Source organism: Myodes glareolus, chromosome 24 (assembly GCF_982192425.1).
Source record: "Myodes glareolus chromosome 24, mMyoGla1.1, whole genome shotgun sequence".
Classification (NCBI taxonomy): domain Eukaryota; kingdom Metazoa; phylum Chordata; class Mammalia; order Rodentia; family Cricetidae; genus Myodes; species Myodes glareolus.
Genome location: NC_142049.1, coordinates 15,108,252 through 15,126,427, shown reverse-complemented (window position 1 = coordinate 15,126,427; position 18,176 = coordinate 15,108,252). Strand labels below are relative to the sequence as shown.

The following is an 18,176-nucleotide window of genomic DNA, read 5'->3' as shown; positions in this document are numbered from 1 at the left end:
CAGCAGACTGGGAACACCCAACTCCACACCCCTCGGCTATTTAATCCACACCTGAGCAGTGGGGAGGCTAGACCACCAAAAGATCAAGAACCCATCGTAGGACTGTTAGGACCCTTGTCCCAACATGTCATGCCATGTCTCACTTTGTAGACCAGGCTGGCCTCAAACTCAGAGGTGGGATTGAAAGTGTATGCCATCACTGCCTGGTTTTCAGCTTTCTTTTTTACACAACCAAGGACCTGCCTAGGGACAGTACTTCCCAGTGAGCTGGGCATCAGTATCATTCATCAAAGGCCCCCACAGACTTGCCCACAGCTAATCTAATAGAGACAGCTCCTCAACTGATAGCCTCTCTTCCCAGGTGAATATAGTTTGTCTCAAGCTGATAAAGACGAACCAGTATATCATTTGATACTTATCACATGAAAACTTCAGAAAAAAAAAGAAATAAAACCTTAAAAAGAAGCCATGAATGAGGGAAGAATGACCTACCTTACCAATGAGGGAGGAAATATAAAAACGACATCTGACCTTACTTCAGATATCATGCAAGCAAGACAAGAGTGGGGAGCAGTATTTAATGCGTTGAGGGAGAAAACACACAAGTCTAACATTCTGTGCTCTGCAAAATTATCCTTTGGAAGTGAAAAAGAAAGAAAGAAAGAATCTCAGCTCAAGGTTGATGGTGTTTGTTGACAACCAATCTGCCTTACCAAATAAAAAAAAACCAAACAAACATTAAAGGGAGCTGGGAAAGAGAACAGGATGAATGTCAGAAACTTGGATGTACAAAAGAGACAGGAGCAATAAGCAAAAGGTGAAATCACACTGTCCCTTATTTTCAACTGACTTAGACAACGATGATGTTCAGACAGGGGTAAATGCAGTACACCTTGCTGTGCGTGCATATGCACACACTCTTAGATGTAAGTGTGAAGGCAGACAGTGTACCTTGCTGTGTGTACACATACTCTTAGACGTAAGTGTGAAAGCAGACAGTGTACCTTACTGTGCACAGGCTTGCAGGGGGAATCAAGAACATTTCATTGCTGTAAGACACTTCCGTGTGTGAAGTACGGCGCTGTTATTTGAAACATGGGTTCAAAAGTGGGTTTGGACTGAGAATGTAGCTCGGTGGTAAAGCCCTTGCATTCCTCAAACCACAAAGCATAAAAGTATAAAACCAAAGGGGAAGGTGGAGAACAAGAGCAGCATGGAGAAGCAAATAAAAATTAACATATCCTCTGGATAAATCCAATTCTATCACCAATCACCTTAAATGCCAATGTTTTAAATTCATCACTTGAAAGATCAGATTAGATTAAGAAATAATCTTAATATGTTATCAAGAAGAACTCCACTTTAAATATGAAAGTTAAACATAGATTAAAAGTGAGCACAGGAAGATACATCACACTAACTCATCAACACAGAGAGAAGATAGCTAGACTAAGTTCACACAGAAGCGCTGAAAGGTATCAAGGCTAAAGGGGCCTTACTCTTGAGGGTCACTGCTCAGAGAAGACTGGGAAGGCCTGAAGGGCACGCGCCTCACAACAGTGTACAAATACATGAGACAAAACTGACAGACAGAACTGAGAGCAAGAGCAAATAAACCCACTAGTGCTGGAGACTCCCCCAAGACCAACGAACAGATCCAGAAGGCAAAGGTATCAGTACGGACACAGCTGCACCCAGTGTCACCATCTCTCAGCTGGAAAAGACGGGGAGCCACAGCTTGCTTCGTGAGAAAACAAGCTGACACACACAGCTCAGCTCACAGGGAGTATTCGCCAAGACAAGACTACATTCTGGGCCACAAAACATATCGTCACAAATTTAAAAGAATAAAAGTCATATAGTGCCTGTTCTTGGAGCGTAATTAAACTTGAAATTAATTGTATAAACTGATGACACGATCATTTCATGGTATGGTTAGGGGGAAGTTTTTTATTGTAGATATGAGCAAGAGAATGGCCAGAGGCAGTTAAGAGTTCATAGCAGAGGGAGAAAGAAGAACATGGCCAACAGACTGGGCATGGCCAGGGCTGTCTGCAAGAGCGGGGAGAATAGCGGGGGGGGGGGGGTAGAGAATAGAGAAAAGACAGTGAGAGAAGGGGGAGCAGAGGAAGGGAGAAAAGAGGGAGGGAGAGAACAGGAATGATTATAAAACAGCAGGGTTATAAAGAGAATGAGTACCTGCAGGAGGGAAGTTTAGGGGAGGAGAGGACATGAGAAAGGCTAGGGTGCTAGCATGGACTTTGAAATGCATGACAGGTACTTGGGATACTGAAGAAGCCTGGGGGCCAGCATGACCGGTACTTGGGATACAGAAGGAGCCTAGGGGCCAGCATGACAGGTACTTGGGATACAGAAGGAGTCTGGGGGCCAGCATGACCGGTACTTGGGATACAGAAGGAGTCTGGGGGCCAGCATGAGCTTTGATGCGCTAATGGGGACAGGCAGTCATTTGTCCCTTCTTTAGGTGACAAGGGACATGCTCCTTTCGGTAGAGGGGAACCAGCTTTGCAAGTTCCTGAGGGATGCTGGTTATCTAACCACCAGAAGTCCTCCTGTGGTCCACTTCTGGATACCTGGACTGCCTTTTGGAGTCTGGGGAATCAGCGTCTCCTTTGGACCCAACATTAGTAACAAGCGAGATGCATCAGCTTGCTCCTTTCCTTGCGGAGTTGAAACACTGACCAAAAACAACTTAGGAAGGAAAGGATCTATTTGGCTTACACTTCCACATCATAGCCCATCATCACTGAAGGAAATCAGTGCAGGAACTGGAACAGGAAGAGGCAATCAAAGAATGTTGCTTACTGGTTTTACCACCATGAATTGCTTAGCCTGCTTTCTTATAGAACTAAGGACCACCTGCCTGGGGTAGCACCACCCACAGGGGTCTGGGCCCTCTCACATCAGCCATTAATCAAGGGACTGTCTCACAGACATGCCCATGGGCCAATGTGATAAAGGCATTTTCTCAGAGAATTCCTCTTCCCAGGTATGTCTCCAATTGTGTCAAGTTGACTGAGTTAACAAGCACCGAGGTGCTGGAGTCTGAATGGGAGCATGCAGGAGACCATGGGTTCCATGCCACAGCAGGGAGAAAAAGATGAGGAGGGAGGGGGGCTAGATAAATCACTAACAAAAGGAGCTGGAAACTACAAAATCTTTGAGATATTCAATAACAGACTTCCAAATAGTACAAGGGTCAACGAAGAATGATTTTAAAAATTCACAACTACATGAAAAATAAGAATGTGACTTATCAGGATGGAAAGGATGAAGCAAAAGCAGAAGGAAAAGTACAGAATGAGAAGAGACGGAAGGTCAGGGTGAGATGGCTCAGCTGGTAAAGGCTGGACTTGTACCATGAGGGCCTGAGTTTGGATCCCCAGTCCTCGTGAAAGAGTCGGCACGGCAGCATAGACCTATTACTATGCACTGCTGTAACTTAAGTATCCTCCATTCCGCTGGTCCCCCGGGACGGTTTCTCTCCACCTGCTGGGTCCTGCTCATTAGCTCCTGTAGCCACTTATGAAATCACCATTCTGAGGCTTAATATTAATATTATATACTCTTTGGCCCATTAGCTCAGGGTTCTTATTTAACTGACTCTTATATCTTAAATTAAACCATTTCTATTATTTTATATTTTACCACGGGGCTTGTGGTTTGTTACCTCTTGCTTCTTGGGTGGCTACATGGCGTCTTCCTGATTCTGCCTTCTTCCCTCCCCTACATCTGCCTGGATTTCCTGCCTTGCTATATTCTGCCCTGCAATAGTCCAAAGCAGCTTCTTTATTAACAAATGATAATAAAACATATTCGTGGCTTACAGAGGGGAATCCCACAGACTGTGGGGGCAGAGGCAGGTGAGTCCCCGAGGCTCACTAGCCAGCCAGTCTAGTCACTGGTGAGCTCCAGGTTCAATGCACACTGTCTCAAAAACTAAGGTGGAGAATGACCAAGGGAGATACTCAATACTGACCTCTGACAATGATCACATGCACCGGCACACACATGCACATGCATGGCATGCATATACACCAGGCACACACACACGCGCATGAGTGTGCATGCAAATTTTTCATTCCTAGCCAGCCTAATAATCTCAGTATTTGGTCAAGGCCAGCCCGGAATCTGTACAAAGATCAGTCATAAAGGAAAAAAAGAAAGAAAGACAGGAAGAAAAAACTAGACAATCATCTCTACATCCATCTTAGAAAACTGGAAAAGGAAGTCAAATATAGAGTAAGTGTAAGAAAATTACTAATGGTCATTAGATCAGAAATTAGTGACAAAGAAGGAAGGCAGTCAATAGAGAAAAAGTCAACAGGACCAAAGGCTTGTTCTTACAAAGAGATCAGGTTTACCAGTAACTGTTGTCCAGGATAATTGGAAAATAGAGAAAAAAATGCCAATCCTAGAAATGCAAAAAGGAACTCCACTACACATGCAGTGGTATTAAGAAGACAGAGGAAAAACTGTGAATTCTTTACCTATGGATGTACATAACCTAGATTAAAATAAAATGTGCCAAGAAGCAGACAATATGCAGACAGGATCCCTTGAAGCAATACAGTCAGTAAGTAGTAACAGGAAGCTCCAAGTTCAGGGAGGCTCCCTGGTGAATTCTGTCAAATGTTTATAGAAGAACTTATACCAATTCCTTACAATCTCTTTCGCGGACTGAAGTGGAGGGAGCGTCTCCTAGCTCATTCTCCTTCCTAGCTCACCCGAAGAGGACAGTAGCCTAAACCCTACCCAGACAAAAATATTAAAGTGTGATTAACATCCCTCGGGAACACAAAAGGAAAATTCACCAATAAAATATTATCAAATATAATTCAGCCAAGTATAAAAAGGATTATCCATGACAACCGAGTGAAAAACCCTAACCATATAAGGCAGAGTCGCTATTGAAAAATCAATTACTGGACTCCATCACATCAATAAGATGGTGAAGGAAAACCACATTATCACATCAGTAAAGAAAAAGAGTGTGACAAAATTTAACGCTCATTCATGTGGGAAAAAAAATTCTGTCAATCAGCTATGACCAGGGAGGACTTTCTGAACATCTCAAGAGACAGTTACAGAAAACTTGGCAACAGGCATAACAATTAGTGGTGAGAACCTCAAAAGCTTTACTGTTTTCTCTTTCTTTTTCAGCACCATGATGAAAGCCCTACCTAATTCAGTAAGACAAGAAAAGGACACGAAGGCACACAAGTTGGGGAGGAAGGGACAGATAAAAGTTCCTTTGACAGAGATAGCATCGTAGTCCTTCCGGAACAAATAAGTAATGACAGTACGTGGGTCTAAGCTGAGCCGAGTAAGCAGGTAATCCCCAACATTCTGGTAAGAAACAGCAAAGGGCTGGGTGAAGAGACCCTGGTTTTCCTGTTGAGACGCCACCAGCACCCGCTTGGTCCTGAGGAGAACGCAGTGTCTGGGTCACACGGTGACAGCATCACCGCGGGAGCACAGGTGAGGAGGACCACGAGGAAGGAAGCTGGGCAGGGTTTTAGGAGACAGGCTTGTTCTCTTATAACTAACATCCTTTCTGATGAAGGGACGCCAATGGCCATGTCCCCACCAAAGACCATGTCACTCCTATGTCTCACCTTCTATAAGGTTCCACCGCTTCCTAACTCACAGCATGGACCGTATCCAAACTATTGCAGAGACATATCCCATATTCATGAACAGGATGAGTTAATATTGTCAATATGTCAGCTCATCACAACACTATCCATAGATTCAACGCAACTCAGTCAAGATGGCAGCAAGTTATTTTGTACATATTAAGAAATTGAACAGATACTGAAACAAAGGGAGGCAAAAGACTCCTGGCATCTTTGAGAACTACTAGAGGCTGGGGGTTCTGTTCGGTAGTGGAGCACTTGCCTAGCATTCAGGAGGCTCCTAGTTCAATGTCCACCCCACCCCAAGAGTCAAGTAAGAGGGGCAAGGGAGGGAGAGACTTATTACACAGAATAATCAGGACTGTGTGAAATTTGAAAAAATAAATAAATAAAAGACACCAATAAAACAGATTCCCAGAAATAGTCCCACATAAAGCCCACACAAATACCAACAGATATACCAATCTTTGGTAAGGAGCAAAAGGCATTAGATGGTACAAAGATAATCTTTTCAGGGCTGGAGAGATGGCTCAGAGGTTAAGATCACTGCTGCTCTACCAAAGGTCCTGAGTTCAATTCCCAGCAACCACATGGTGGCTCACAACCATCTGTAATGAGATCTGGTGCCCTTTTCTAGCCTGCAGGCATACACACAGACAGAATATTGTATACATAATAAATAAATCTTTAAAAAAAGATAATCTTTTCAACAACTCACACTCAGATGCGGAAAATAATTCAGGCACATATCTTACACCAGTCAAAGAAATGAACCAAGAGTGATCACAGACTTAAATGTAAAACACAGAACTATAAAATCCCCTGGATTAAGATAACGTAGAAGAAAATGTAGATAGCTATAGGTTTCTATGCAAAATACAACACCACAGCCACAACCTATGAAAGAAATAACAGATGAGCTGGGTTTCAATACGATTTAAAACTTTTACCCGGACATGGTGGTACATGTGTGTAATTTTAATACATGGAGGGCTGGGCAGGAGAGTCATGAATTCAAAACCTGTACTATAGAAAAATCTTTAAAAATTTAAAACCTTTGCTACGTGAAAGACTACGTTTAGCAAAATGAAAAGACAATGAGAAAATACTTCCAAAAGGCACACATGAGAAAGGCTTGTTCTCAAAAATATACAGAGAATGCCTACAACTCAGCAATAGAGTTCCAGGACAGACGCACACACCTAACACAGAGTACCTGACATCTGCGGATGTCCAGGACACATCAGCGAGGGGGATACACTGGACATCATCGTGTGCCACCCCCACACACACCTAACACAGAGTACCTGACATCTGAGGATGTCCAGGACACATCAGCGAGGGGGATACACTGGACATCATCGTGTGACACACACACACACACCTAACACAGAGTACCTGACATCTGAGGATGTCCAGGACACATCAGCGAGGGGGATACACTGGACATCATCGTGTGACACCCCCACACACACCTAACACAGAGTACCTAACATCTGAGGATGTCCAGGACACATCGGTGAGGAGGACATTTAGTTGATATATATCAGGCCATTCTGTTCTGCATAATAAAATACCATAGACCGAACAATTTTTAAAAACATAAAATTGTGCTCACTTCCGCAGCATGTACACTAACTGGAACAATACGGAGAAGATTAGCCTGGCTCCTGTGCAAGGATGGCATGCAAATTTGTGAAGCGTTCCTTGTATTTAAATGGCAAAAAAAAAACACCCAGAAAATTATTGTTCACAGTTTTAAAGGTCAGGGAAGTCAAAGTCCAAGGCAGGTTTATTGTCTGGTGAGCCCAAGGTGTACGGAATACCAATGGAAGGAGAGAAAGGGGCAAATTCCCTCTTACGAGCCCTTTACGAGGGTTGCTAATCCCACTTACGAAAGCACAGCCTTTATGACCCAATCATTTCTGAAAGCCAAACCCCACCCTCAACACTGATGCATCAGGGTAAAGTTTCAACAAGGCATAAATATTCAAATCACAGCAGCCAGCAAAATAAGCCTACAAAAGGCCAGTCAACATCATATGTCATCAGAGACTCACGAAGGAGAACGACATCCCATGACAGACATACTTATTAGGGGAGCCCAAATCCCAAACACCAATAACATCAAATTTCAGCAAGGATGTGGACCACATGAAACCATCATCCACTTCTGGTAAAAAAAAAAAAAAAAAGTGCAGCTAATCTGAAAAACAGCTTTGCTGAACATTCTGTTAGCCTATGATCCAGTAACCATACTTCTGGGTACCTACCCAAATGAATGGAAAGTCAGCCACACATAAATTTGAACGTGGATGTTTATTGTTGCTCCACTTCAAATTATCAAGACATGGAGACAGCTGAGATATCCTTCCCGGTGGGTGGATAAACAAACTCTGGGGACAACTGAAATGAGAGCGAATGAGGACAAACCCTGAAAAGACCCAGGCCAGTCTGGAAAGGCTAGAGACCGCCTGAGTCTAATCGTCCAACAGTCTATAAAATGCAAATCTGTAGGGCTCTACAGAAGCCTTCTAGAAAGATCAGAGACTGCCGATGTGCAGAAGGAGACGGGGATGATGAGACAGGGGACAGGAGATCTTCAGGGCAGCAAAACTACTCTCTATGCTTCTACAATAACATCCACACCTACGGATACACAACTCTAGGAGTGAGCCTGTACTCCGCAGACACGGGGTGACGATGACAACATGCCAGTGTAGCTTCGCCAACTGCAGCAGATGCACACACGCTGAGGCACCGGAAGTCAGCACTGTGTATGCTGGGTTTTTTTTTTTTTTATTGCTGTGACAGAATATTTGACAACAGCAGCTTTGGAAAGGAAGGGTCTACGTTGGCTCACCAGGTGAGGAGATCGTCCATCATGGCGGGGAAAACGTGGCTACCGCCAACACTGAGTGGATTTTCCCTCCTCAGCTAAACTCTCAGGACCTAACCAGAATTACTCTGAGTCCCTTGGAGAAGACAACACAGATTAAATGGGCGGTAATGAGAACTCTCTGGAGTTTTTTTGTTCTGGTTTTTTTTTTAAAGGCTTTTTTTCTTTGCTTTGTTGTTGCTGTTTGCTCAATGAATGCTAACTCATGGATGATGATTATTCCCAGAAGTCTATGTGTTAAAGGTTTGTTCACACCCAGGTGGTGCTTTTGGGAATTAGAACCTCTAGGAAGTGGGGCCTAGGAGGTGGTCTTTAGCCCACTCTATAAGATGGAATCTATGTCTGGTATCAACAACAGCTAAAACTTGTAACTGGCTAGGACACAGGTCCTAAGGGAAAACCTAGGACTATAATTCTGCTAAGTGGACACAGTAATAAACTGCCCCCTAAGTTCGTATCTCATATCTATAGATTAGTGCATCTCCCAACCCTCAGCAGAGAAGCTTCTTTTCGCAGTAGATGGTGACTGACACACAGACCCGTAATGAGTAAGCCTGCAGACAATAGTAGTGTGGTCCACGCAACTTTAAATGAGATATCTGTATCCTGCTTCAGCCCCACACAAGGCTCAAAAGCCATAACAGAAAAGGGGGCAGAAAGGTTGTAAGATCCAGAGGGAGCAGACGTCTGTAGGAAAACAGTATTTGTGGATAGGCCAGTACAAGCAGCTATGCACATGAACTCACAGCGGCTATGGTTACAGGCACAAGACTATCAGAAGACCAAGCCAACCAAAATCCCACCACGGATGGGGTGGGACTCACAAAGTTCCATCCTTATATATTAGGAGATGTTGGCACTTGGGGGCTGCTGGGAGAATGGCAGTATGTTTGCTTTGGGGTGACGAATGCCCCAGTAGATGGTCTAACACTCATGCGCATTCAGGTAGCAATAAATGGACCAGTGAGTATGATGCAGGGGGCTGTCTGTGAAAACAAAAAATACCTTACATACTTGTATGAAGCTATCAAAGGCTAATGTAAAGTCAAATTTAGAAATAAGAAAAGATTAGACTTGACAGTGTGCATTAAAATCCCTTTTTCTTATGAAGGGCAACTTGCTGAAGGAATACTGTAATACATTGATTTCAGCCAGATGCTGCATAAAACCCGTCTTCCCCTTAGACAGTTGAACCCGCCTGAAGAACCTGTGTGAGCCCCTCTCCCTGTGATCACCACAAGGTAAACAAAGACATCTTCAAAAGGAGCATCAGTGTGCTTTCATAATTTCCATAACTTTTTTTTCTAAGTTAAAAATGCAGAATTCTGGAGCTTTTTTTTTTTCTTCAACTGGAAAATCAGCACAACTAGTTTTAGCTGTCTGAACAAGTCCTCTATACCTGGAGGGTCCTGGGTAAGGGGCAGAGCACAGCTTAGTCCCAGCTCTAGAAGAAAGCCCTCGCTGGGAGTGGCTACCACCCTGACTTCCGGTTTGGGAGAAAAATGCTATTTTTGTTTTCCGAGGAACCAAACTTGTTTAAAATGAGAATGTATGGTGTGAAGAGGCTGGCAGCTCGCCAAGTAATTACACAAAGTGTAAAACACAAAAGCAAAGGTGCAGACATGCTTCAAGAATGCTTATGACGGTTTTATTTCCACCATCACTTGATCTCTCCAGCAAATGCTTGTTTCCTGTGTGTGTGCGCGCGCGCGTACACTCGTGTGTGTGCGCGTGCACTCGTGTGTGTGCATGTGCTCCAATAAGGCTTTAATCATTAAATAATGGCAAGAATAGAGTTGGCACACTTGGTAGATTAAAAATACAGGATTTCTGGCTACGTTTACATTTTAGATAAACAAGGAATTTTTTGAAACATTTTATTGAGGTATAATTTGGATACCGTTAAATGCACTTTTTTGATGTCCAGACCCTGGTGGCTTCCGCAGGAGCCGGCCAGCATCTCTTGTAACTTCAGAGCAATCTAAGCCCATCTTCACCAACAGTCCCTTCCAGGACAACTCTGCTTTGCTTCCTGACTATGAACCACCTACTGTGGTCATTTCATATACACGGTGTGAAGTCTATTACATCGGAAACCTGTCATGCGCTGTTAGAGCTCACCAAGGAGCTGGTTCTGCCTGTGGGGTCCTCTCCCCCGCCTGTGCTCTCCAGACCCAAGCACACTGGTCTCAAAGTGTCCTCCAAGGCTCCTTGTCTGGGGACAGGCTGCCCAACTCTCAGTTCTGTGACAGGGCGGGTGAGGGGAGGGGGAGGGAACAGCAAAATAGCCTGAGAGTAAAAACCAAGTCCTTGGAACAACTAGAAGGTGAACCGTCTCCAACGTCTCCAAAGGACGTTCCTATTGTTTATCCCATGAGATGAAAATGCCTGCAGAGGGGAAGAGCTTGGCCAGGTAAAGTCATTCATGGAGAGAACGCTCATCTCGGGACGTCACCCAACTACCTCTGCTCCCTGGTTGGTTCCTGCTGGATGTTCTAAAGCCCTCCATTAGGTGATGCTGGTCATGTCTGCTGCAGTTTGTTCCTTTACTTGGAGGCCCCACGCCGGGAGACATTGTTTTACCTGGGACTTTATCAGGAACTCGAGCTGGCTGCCTTTTTTGGGTTTTTCTCCTGGGTGTTTCAAGTGCCCGATTAGATGATTTTTACCCCATCATCTATCTGTCTCTTGCTATTCACACACGCACGCACGCAGGTTCTCACAGAAGTCAGAGGCACTGGTTTTGCTTGGAGTTGGGAAGCAACTTGGGACCCCTACAGAGCGGCAGGCAGTCTGAACTGCTGAGCCTTCTCTCTAACCCAAGCTCTTCACCCTTTTTATGGCTGAATGATATTCCACTGCATGGGTATACTCTACTTTGCTTATGCCTTCTGCAGATGATAGGTACTTCGGCTATTGTAAATAATGATGTTCTGATTATCCATGTACAAAGTTTACAAAGACAAATGCTTTCTTGGCTCTTGCATACATATCTAGGAGTGGAAAGCTGTGGGCGATTTAGTAACTCTCTCCTTAACTTTCGGAGGCCACTAAGCAGCTGCACCATTTTGTCTTCCCACCAGCAATATATCGGGATTCCAATTTGTCCACCTTCTTGTCAACACTTGTTATTGTCTGTCCTGTAGATTTAGCCCTCCTGCTGTGTGTGGGTGAGAAAAGGATGCGGAGCACACCTCTGAGGGAAGCCACATGCCTGAAGGCAATCCACAGCCCAGCTAGGCCGTTAGTGTCTGTCTATCCTGCATCCTTACAGCTACTCTAGGATGGCTCCTGCAGGAAGAGTGAGCTCGCCTCACACTGGGCTGCTCACGGCAGGGTCTCTTATTAACAGAAGGAAAGATTTTAATGCCTTAGAAGACACTGAAAACTCAGAGCTGGGGACGGAGAGGACGGAAGGGGGTCAGGAATTAGAGTCATAAATGATTCATCTGCAGTGCGGCCTTGAAGATATGCTTGCAGGGGCCACAGTCCACAGTTCAAAGACCAGGAAGACACAGCCCTCTAGGGTCTGCACTCTGCACGTGAGGGTTGGCCCTACGGAAGGGTGACTGTGAATGCCTGAGGGCCAAGAACAACCTCCACTTTTCTCACTTTGCATGCTAATTACTTCCAAGAAGGCCTAAGCTGTGTGGAGAAGCTAGCTTCAGATCCTCTGGAGCTTCCTAAGTGCAGGCTAGACCCCTCATGTGGCTCCTCACCAGGTGCCCACAGCAACAGCCCTCTCTGGTCCTTATCCCCACCACATCTCGCTTCCGTGAATTCGTCCCAGCAGCAATGCTGTCTGTCGGTCCATGGCCCTTAAAACAACAGAAAGTAGTTCTCAGGAAGGACCTTTGCTCCCTTAGGAGGCCTTCCTGCTGCAGTTCCTCCGAAGGCCCTACACTCCCTACAGGGCAGAGTCTCAGTCTGCGACTGTGAACTCCCTCCTCCGTCACATCTTCTCAGGCTGTTGGTCCAGAACGTGTGCTTAAGACCACGGGAAACAGTTTGGTGGAACTTGAAAAAAGTAAATACAGAAACGCCACGTGGTCCCGCCATTCCACTTCTAACCCAGACCCACAGAACGGAAAGTGGATCTACTAAAAGGCAACTTCTATACCCAAGCTCAAAGTGGCACTATGAACGACAGCCAAGAGGTGGAAAGGACCCAAAGGGCCATCAAGAGGTAAACAGATAACCAAAAACATGGTATCCATGTTCTTTAAAAATGAACATCTGATACAGTCAACAAACACGGGCAAGCCTCACAGAGACCGTGCTCAGTGACGCTAACAGCCACGGAAGGAAAGGTCGTGAGCCCACTTAAGAGTCAACTGTCCAAATTCACAGGGACAGAAAGAACCGAGATTACTGGGCTGGGGTGGTGGGAATAACTGTTTGATAGACACAAAGTTTCTCCTGGGGTTGAAGACGTTCTGGGACCGAAGGAGGTGACAGCCATGCTGTGAGGTACTGAATGTCACTGACACAGACTGGAAATGACGAAACAGTAACTTTACAGGGGGCATATTTACTAGAGCAACTGCTGGTCGGTCGCTGACTCCTGATGAGGCTGGGGATGGCACGCATCCTGGGGGGGGCGGGGACATGGAAGGGGAGGAGGAGTGACCTGAACTGCCCGTTGCTGCCAGAGAAAGACTAGAGTAGTGAAAACGAGGTGAACAAGAACACGGAACAAGGCGGGCGACACCGGGAGTTGGGGAAGCCAGGTTTTCAAGAGTGAACACCCTGCACGGTGGAAGGACTTAGGGGAGGCAGGAGGGGTGAGGACTGGAGAGTTCCCAAGAAACAAAACTGGCTACAGGCACTTGAGGGAAAGTCACATATGCTTAGGCTCTGGGGAAGTGGCTCAGTGGTGGAGTGCCTGCCTGGCACACATAAGGCACTGGGTTCCATTCCCCGAACTGAAAAAAAAAAAAATTACACCTCAGGAGAAAAAGAAATGTGAGGTAAGATAATGAGGTCCTTTTTAGCATCAAATTGCAGAAGTTGAAAAGAAACAAAATTATCAGACATTCTGGAGCTGGTAGTTAGCGCTGTACAGCAGTGTGAATATGGGCAGTGCTCCAAGCTGTACCCTCCGAGCTAAAATGGGTCTGTATTGGGTACATTTTACCACAGTTAAAAAAAAAAAAAAAGATTGGAAACCCTGCTGTTTGATCGCCCCCCCACCCCCGCCGTGCCCCATCACTGTTGATTAGGGCTATGGGGTAGCTCTCTATAGGAGTCTGTTGGTTGTCCAAAGCCTTAAAGCTGCGTGCTCCTGAACCGAGCAGCCCTATCTCCAAGAGTTCAACAGCAATAAAAAAAAAAAAAAGATACTGCAGAAATCTTCTGCAGAATGAATATCACTAAAGAGCTGCTTATTAAAAACAAAACTGGAGGCTGGAGAGAGAAGGCTTGGCAGGTAAGAGTGCAGAGGGCCAGAGTTTGGTACCCAGGGACATGTATCAGCTCACAACTAACTGCAAGCCCAGCTCCAGGGGCACACAAAACACAAGGGTGCACACCCCCAACACATACATGCACATAATTAAAAATAATGAAGGTAAATCTTTAGAAACAAGAATAAGGGAAAATAAACCCCAAATAACCAATACGCCTTGCAATGGCAAATGTACAATACACTTTTACGTGTTCGTGCACAAAACAATGTTCATCCTCTATAACGATGATGTATTCTAATGAGTACTTCCCCCATGGTAACACGTTCTTTTCGTCTTCACCCACTCTGGGGCTTGTTAGAGTTTCAGCTTTTAGGTTTTTTTCTTTTTAATACAAAGCCTCATGTAGCTCAGGCTGCTCTTGAACTCAATCTATAACAGAGGTTGTTCTTGAACTCTGGTCCTCCTGCCTCCACCCGCAAAGCCCTGAGGTTATGCCACCAACCCCAGCCCATTATGCTGTATTCTCTTCTTCACTGTCACACAATAAGGTCGCCGACTACTGCTGAGTCTAAGACTAGGTGCACCTTCCTAGTAGGTCTCTTCCTCTTTGTGTGTCTGTATGTGTGTGTGTTGTGCACATGCATATGTATATGTGTTTGCATATGTGGGGACACATGTGAATGCACACACATGCGTGTGCCTTCATGTAGAGGCCCCGAAGTGACACTGGGTATCTTCCTTGACGTCTCTCACTGTTTTACTTTCTTGTGACACGGTCTCTCAATTAAACTCAGAGACCACCAGCTAGCCTAGCTAGCCACCTTGCCCTGGCCATCCTGTCTGTCTTAAAATGTTGGGATTACAGGCACCCGGCATGCCTGCTCGATTTTTATGAGGGATGGGGGGGGCGGTCTGGACTCTGGTCCTCATGGGTTTGGCAAGCACTTTACCCGCTGAGCCATCTCCCCATTCCTCTGGACCTTCCTCACCAGACCTGAAGGATTTGAATATCACTTGATCACTTGATATCTATTGCCTCAAAGAACTAACCCCCCCAACATCCCCACCCCCGCAGTCAGAACTCAGAGATCCCAGAATTTCAACAATATCCAGTCAACACTAGGACTCAGATCGTGAAGCGAAAAGGGCAGGTTACAAACAGTATTACTCTATTACAATCCTCATAGATACTCTTACTAATAAACAAATACTTGGGCTACGGCTGTAAAGAACAGAGACAGTAATCACCTCTGCTTAAGACTCCAGGCTGCTCCCAACTGCCCATGTGAGCACCCGTGTGTGTGGGAAGGCACACCGAATGCTGACCACAGAACTGGAATTTTCCCTGAAAAGACCAAGACTTGGTTTGTTGAATGCAGGCAAGGTCCAGACAAGGAGCTTGGGCTTTGCTGCAATATAAAAACCGTGTCCAGGTAAGAGAGCAGCGTATCTCTCGTTCCCCAAGCTAAAGACCAAGTACAGAACCATCTGGACCAAAGAAAGCAGGAGTGAGCACACAGCTAAGGGTGGTAGAAGGACCCGCTCCATAGAACTGTATATGGACGGGGACTTGGCACCCAAGGAGCTGAGTGCCCAAGAGTCCAGGGACTATATTCGGTAGGCCCAAACCACGCACCACCCTGGAAAGGGTCAGGGTCCGTGTGTTCAGTTCTCATCTGTTTAGTTTCTAGTTCACAGTGAAGGTACTGGTTTCCAACCTACTGACCAAGAAGAACCCATTCATCACCTGTCCTTCCCCTGGGGTTCCCACTAGTGAAAGACTTTTGTCTTTCCGGCAATATTTATAAAAGAGAATTTGTTTTCAGATGTATTGGTCCAAGTCACCTGTGACTGCCAAACAGCTTGCTAATCTGCAGAATACACCAACAACAGCACAATGCATGTGTGCTGGTTTCCAGCTCAAGCTGCCTGGACATGGAGCAGCTGCCTTTTGTTCACTGGATAAAACGGAGTCCTGTGGGCACCTTGTGCCCTCTCCCAGGCTGCTGGGTGAGGCCTGCTGAAACAGCCAACTTTTCCTGTCACACCCAAGGACAGTACCTGGCACTGAAGGCATATGTAAAAATGTGATGCAAGGCAGATCTGCTCGTGGGGACAGCAGCATGCTCTAGGATACACACAAAGAAGGGACGTGTTGAGAACTTGGTATCATAGAAGGTGAAAGCATTAGGGGACATCTTCTGGGAAGGAGGCCTGGTCAGTAAGAACCAACTGTTCTAAGCCAGGGCATATTTACTGTGATGTGGAGACAGTGTGCCACCCGCCAGCCCTTCATTTGCTGGAGCCCTAAGCACACAGTAGGTCCAAAATATCTACCGCGCTAATAACACAGCCAGGCATGTGGTGCATTCCTTTAATCCTAGCAACTTGGGAGGCTGAGGCAGGAGGACTGCCATGAGTTCGAAACCCAAAGCCAAACAACCCTAACTATTTGGCTTTAACATATTGTGGAGATTGTAACACAGGTATCTGAGAAGGCAAGACTCCATTCTATCACTTCCCATACTGTCAAGGCCAGGAGCATAAATAGCTCCATCTTACCTACCAGGACAAGCTATGGCAGTCCCAGACCAGATGTCCTTCTATCTCTCAGGGACAGAGGTGGACAGGTGTAGAAGGATCCCAAGCAGATGTTGCTCTAAGGACAGTGGGAAATCACGGGGTACCCCTGAGTTCAGAATGCCCTTGGAGCTGGGGCTCTGATTCTCTCCTCTTCCCGAATATTAGACCCTACCTTAGCAGTTAAGGCTTGGTGGCCTGCTGGGCACTTGTTCTCCAAATTCTTGACTGTGGATTTTCTTTACCATGTTCCCTTCCACGCTTTAAGCATCATCTCTCCCTGATAATGCCTGGGTTATGTCTCCTGCTCACACGTCCCTCCTGAAGCCCGAGTATGCACCTCATCTCCCTGCATGGCGACTCACCATGTGATCTGCTCCCATGGCAGAATCCTGGGAGCTTCCCACCAAGGAAGAGGAATGTCCCCCATCTGTGTCTGTCCTTCCCAGCAGCCCCAGCCCTCAGTTTCATTCCCAGCAGTTGTCTGCCTTGAGTCACAGGTGTGTTAAAAACTGCTAATGGCTGCAGAGTGCCCAGCTCGGGGGTACCGAGCATAGTCTAAGAGATGGACACACCTTTTACGTTAGCCAACTGCCAGGGAAGTAATGGGTATCTGGAAGGGGGCCAGAGAAAGAAGTTAAATGGCTTTTTCCAATCTGTAGAAAGATGCCATTTAAGCTGGAAGTGGCCTGTTGGGAGGGTATGCCCTAACCCTGAGCGGGCGGGGCAGGGCCCAGGCAATAGGAGTCCCGTGGCTGCATGCTAGGGACAGTCTTGTCTACTCGCCTGGGTGCTCTACAAATATTTCCCGTGTGTCCACGACACTGGAAGATTGGGAAATGCTGGCTAGATCACAATAGCCTCTCTGTTTCTTGATCTTCTCTGCTGGCAGATAAGCAAGCTCGAGTCTTTCCCTTTCATACCTCAGCATGCATGCTCCACCCAACATCCTCCTTGGCAAAGTCACTATAGGCTGCTCGTCAACGCAAGACCAGGGACGGGCTGGTCTCTACTGGCCAGATGCCCAGTACAAATGGCTCTGCCCAGGAAAGGGACCAATCATTAGCCACGCCAGCCAACCACCTCCTTCTAGACTTCAGCTGGCACCTGTGCACTTGGGGCCCCTCCCACTACACATAATTATACATTACTAATACAATAATTCGGTTCTCCCATAGTTCCAAAAAAGAAGCTTTGTAATCGAAATGAGCTCAAAAAGTCCTGCATTGCGTATAAAGATCAACCAGATATTAACTGCTAAGTTCAGGAAGAGTCCTGTCAGTCTAGAAACAACTGAACATTATGTGACCATTTGAGGAAGAGAATAGCACTTGACTGGATCTGTCCCCTGTGGAGGCAAGGCACGAGCTGGGAGTGGAATTCTTTCTGTGTGGCCCTGATGTCATGGCCTGAGTGTGTGTGGGGGAAGATTTTCAAGTCTGGAGGGACCCCCTTTCTTACTCTCTCCCAACTGTCTCAAACATGCAGTGCCTTCGTGAGGTACCTGGGTCACTGAGACCGTTCTCTCTATTGCCCCCTTTTAAGGAAAAAAGACACACAGTCCATGTTCCTACCCCATGCTGACCATTGTCTAGAGTCCAGCCTGGTCTCTGCCCTGAAGACAGTACC

General features: G+C 46.0%; 1 protein-coding gene and 1 non-coding gene across 4 annotated transcripts in view; one reads left to right on the top strand and one right to left on the bottom strand.

Annotated features, from left to right (window-relative positions):
* The window catches only part of Homer2 (homer scaffold protein 2), a 96,841-nt gene that overhangs the window by 52,274 nt on the left and 26,391 nt on the right, over positions 1-18,176 (bottom strand). The window lies entirely within an intron of this gene.
* Positions 7,271-7,375, top strand: LOC125401132 (U6 spliceosomal RNA). The gene has a single exon (XR_007232217.2). It is a non-coding gene; the product is annotated as a U6 spliceosomal RNA (small nuclear RNA).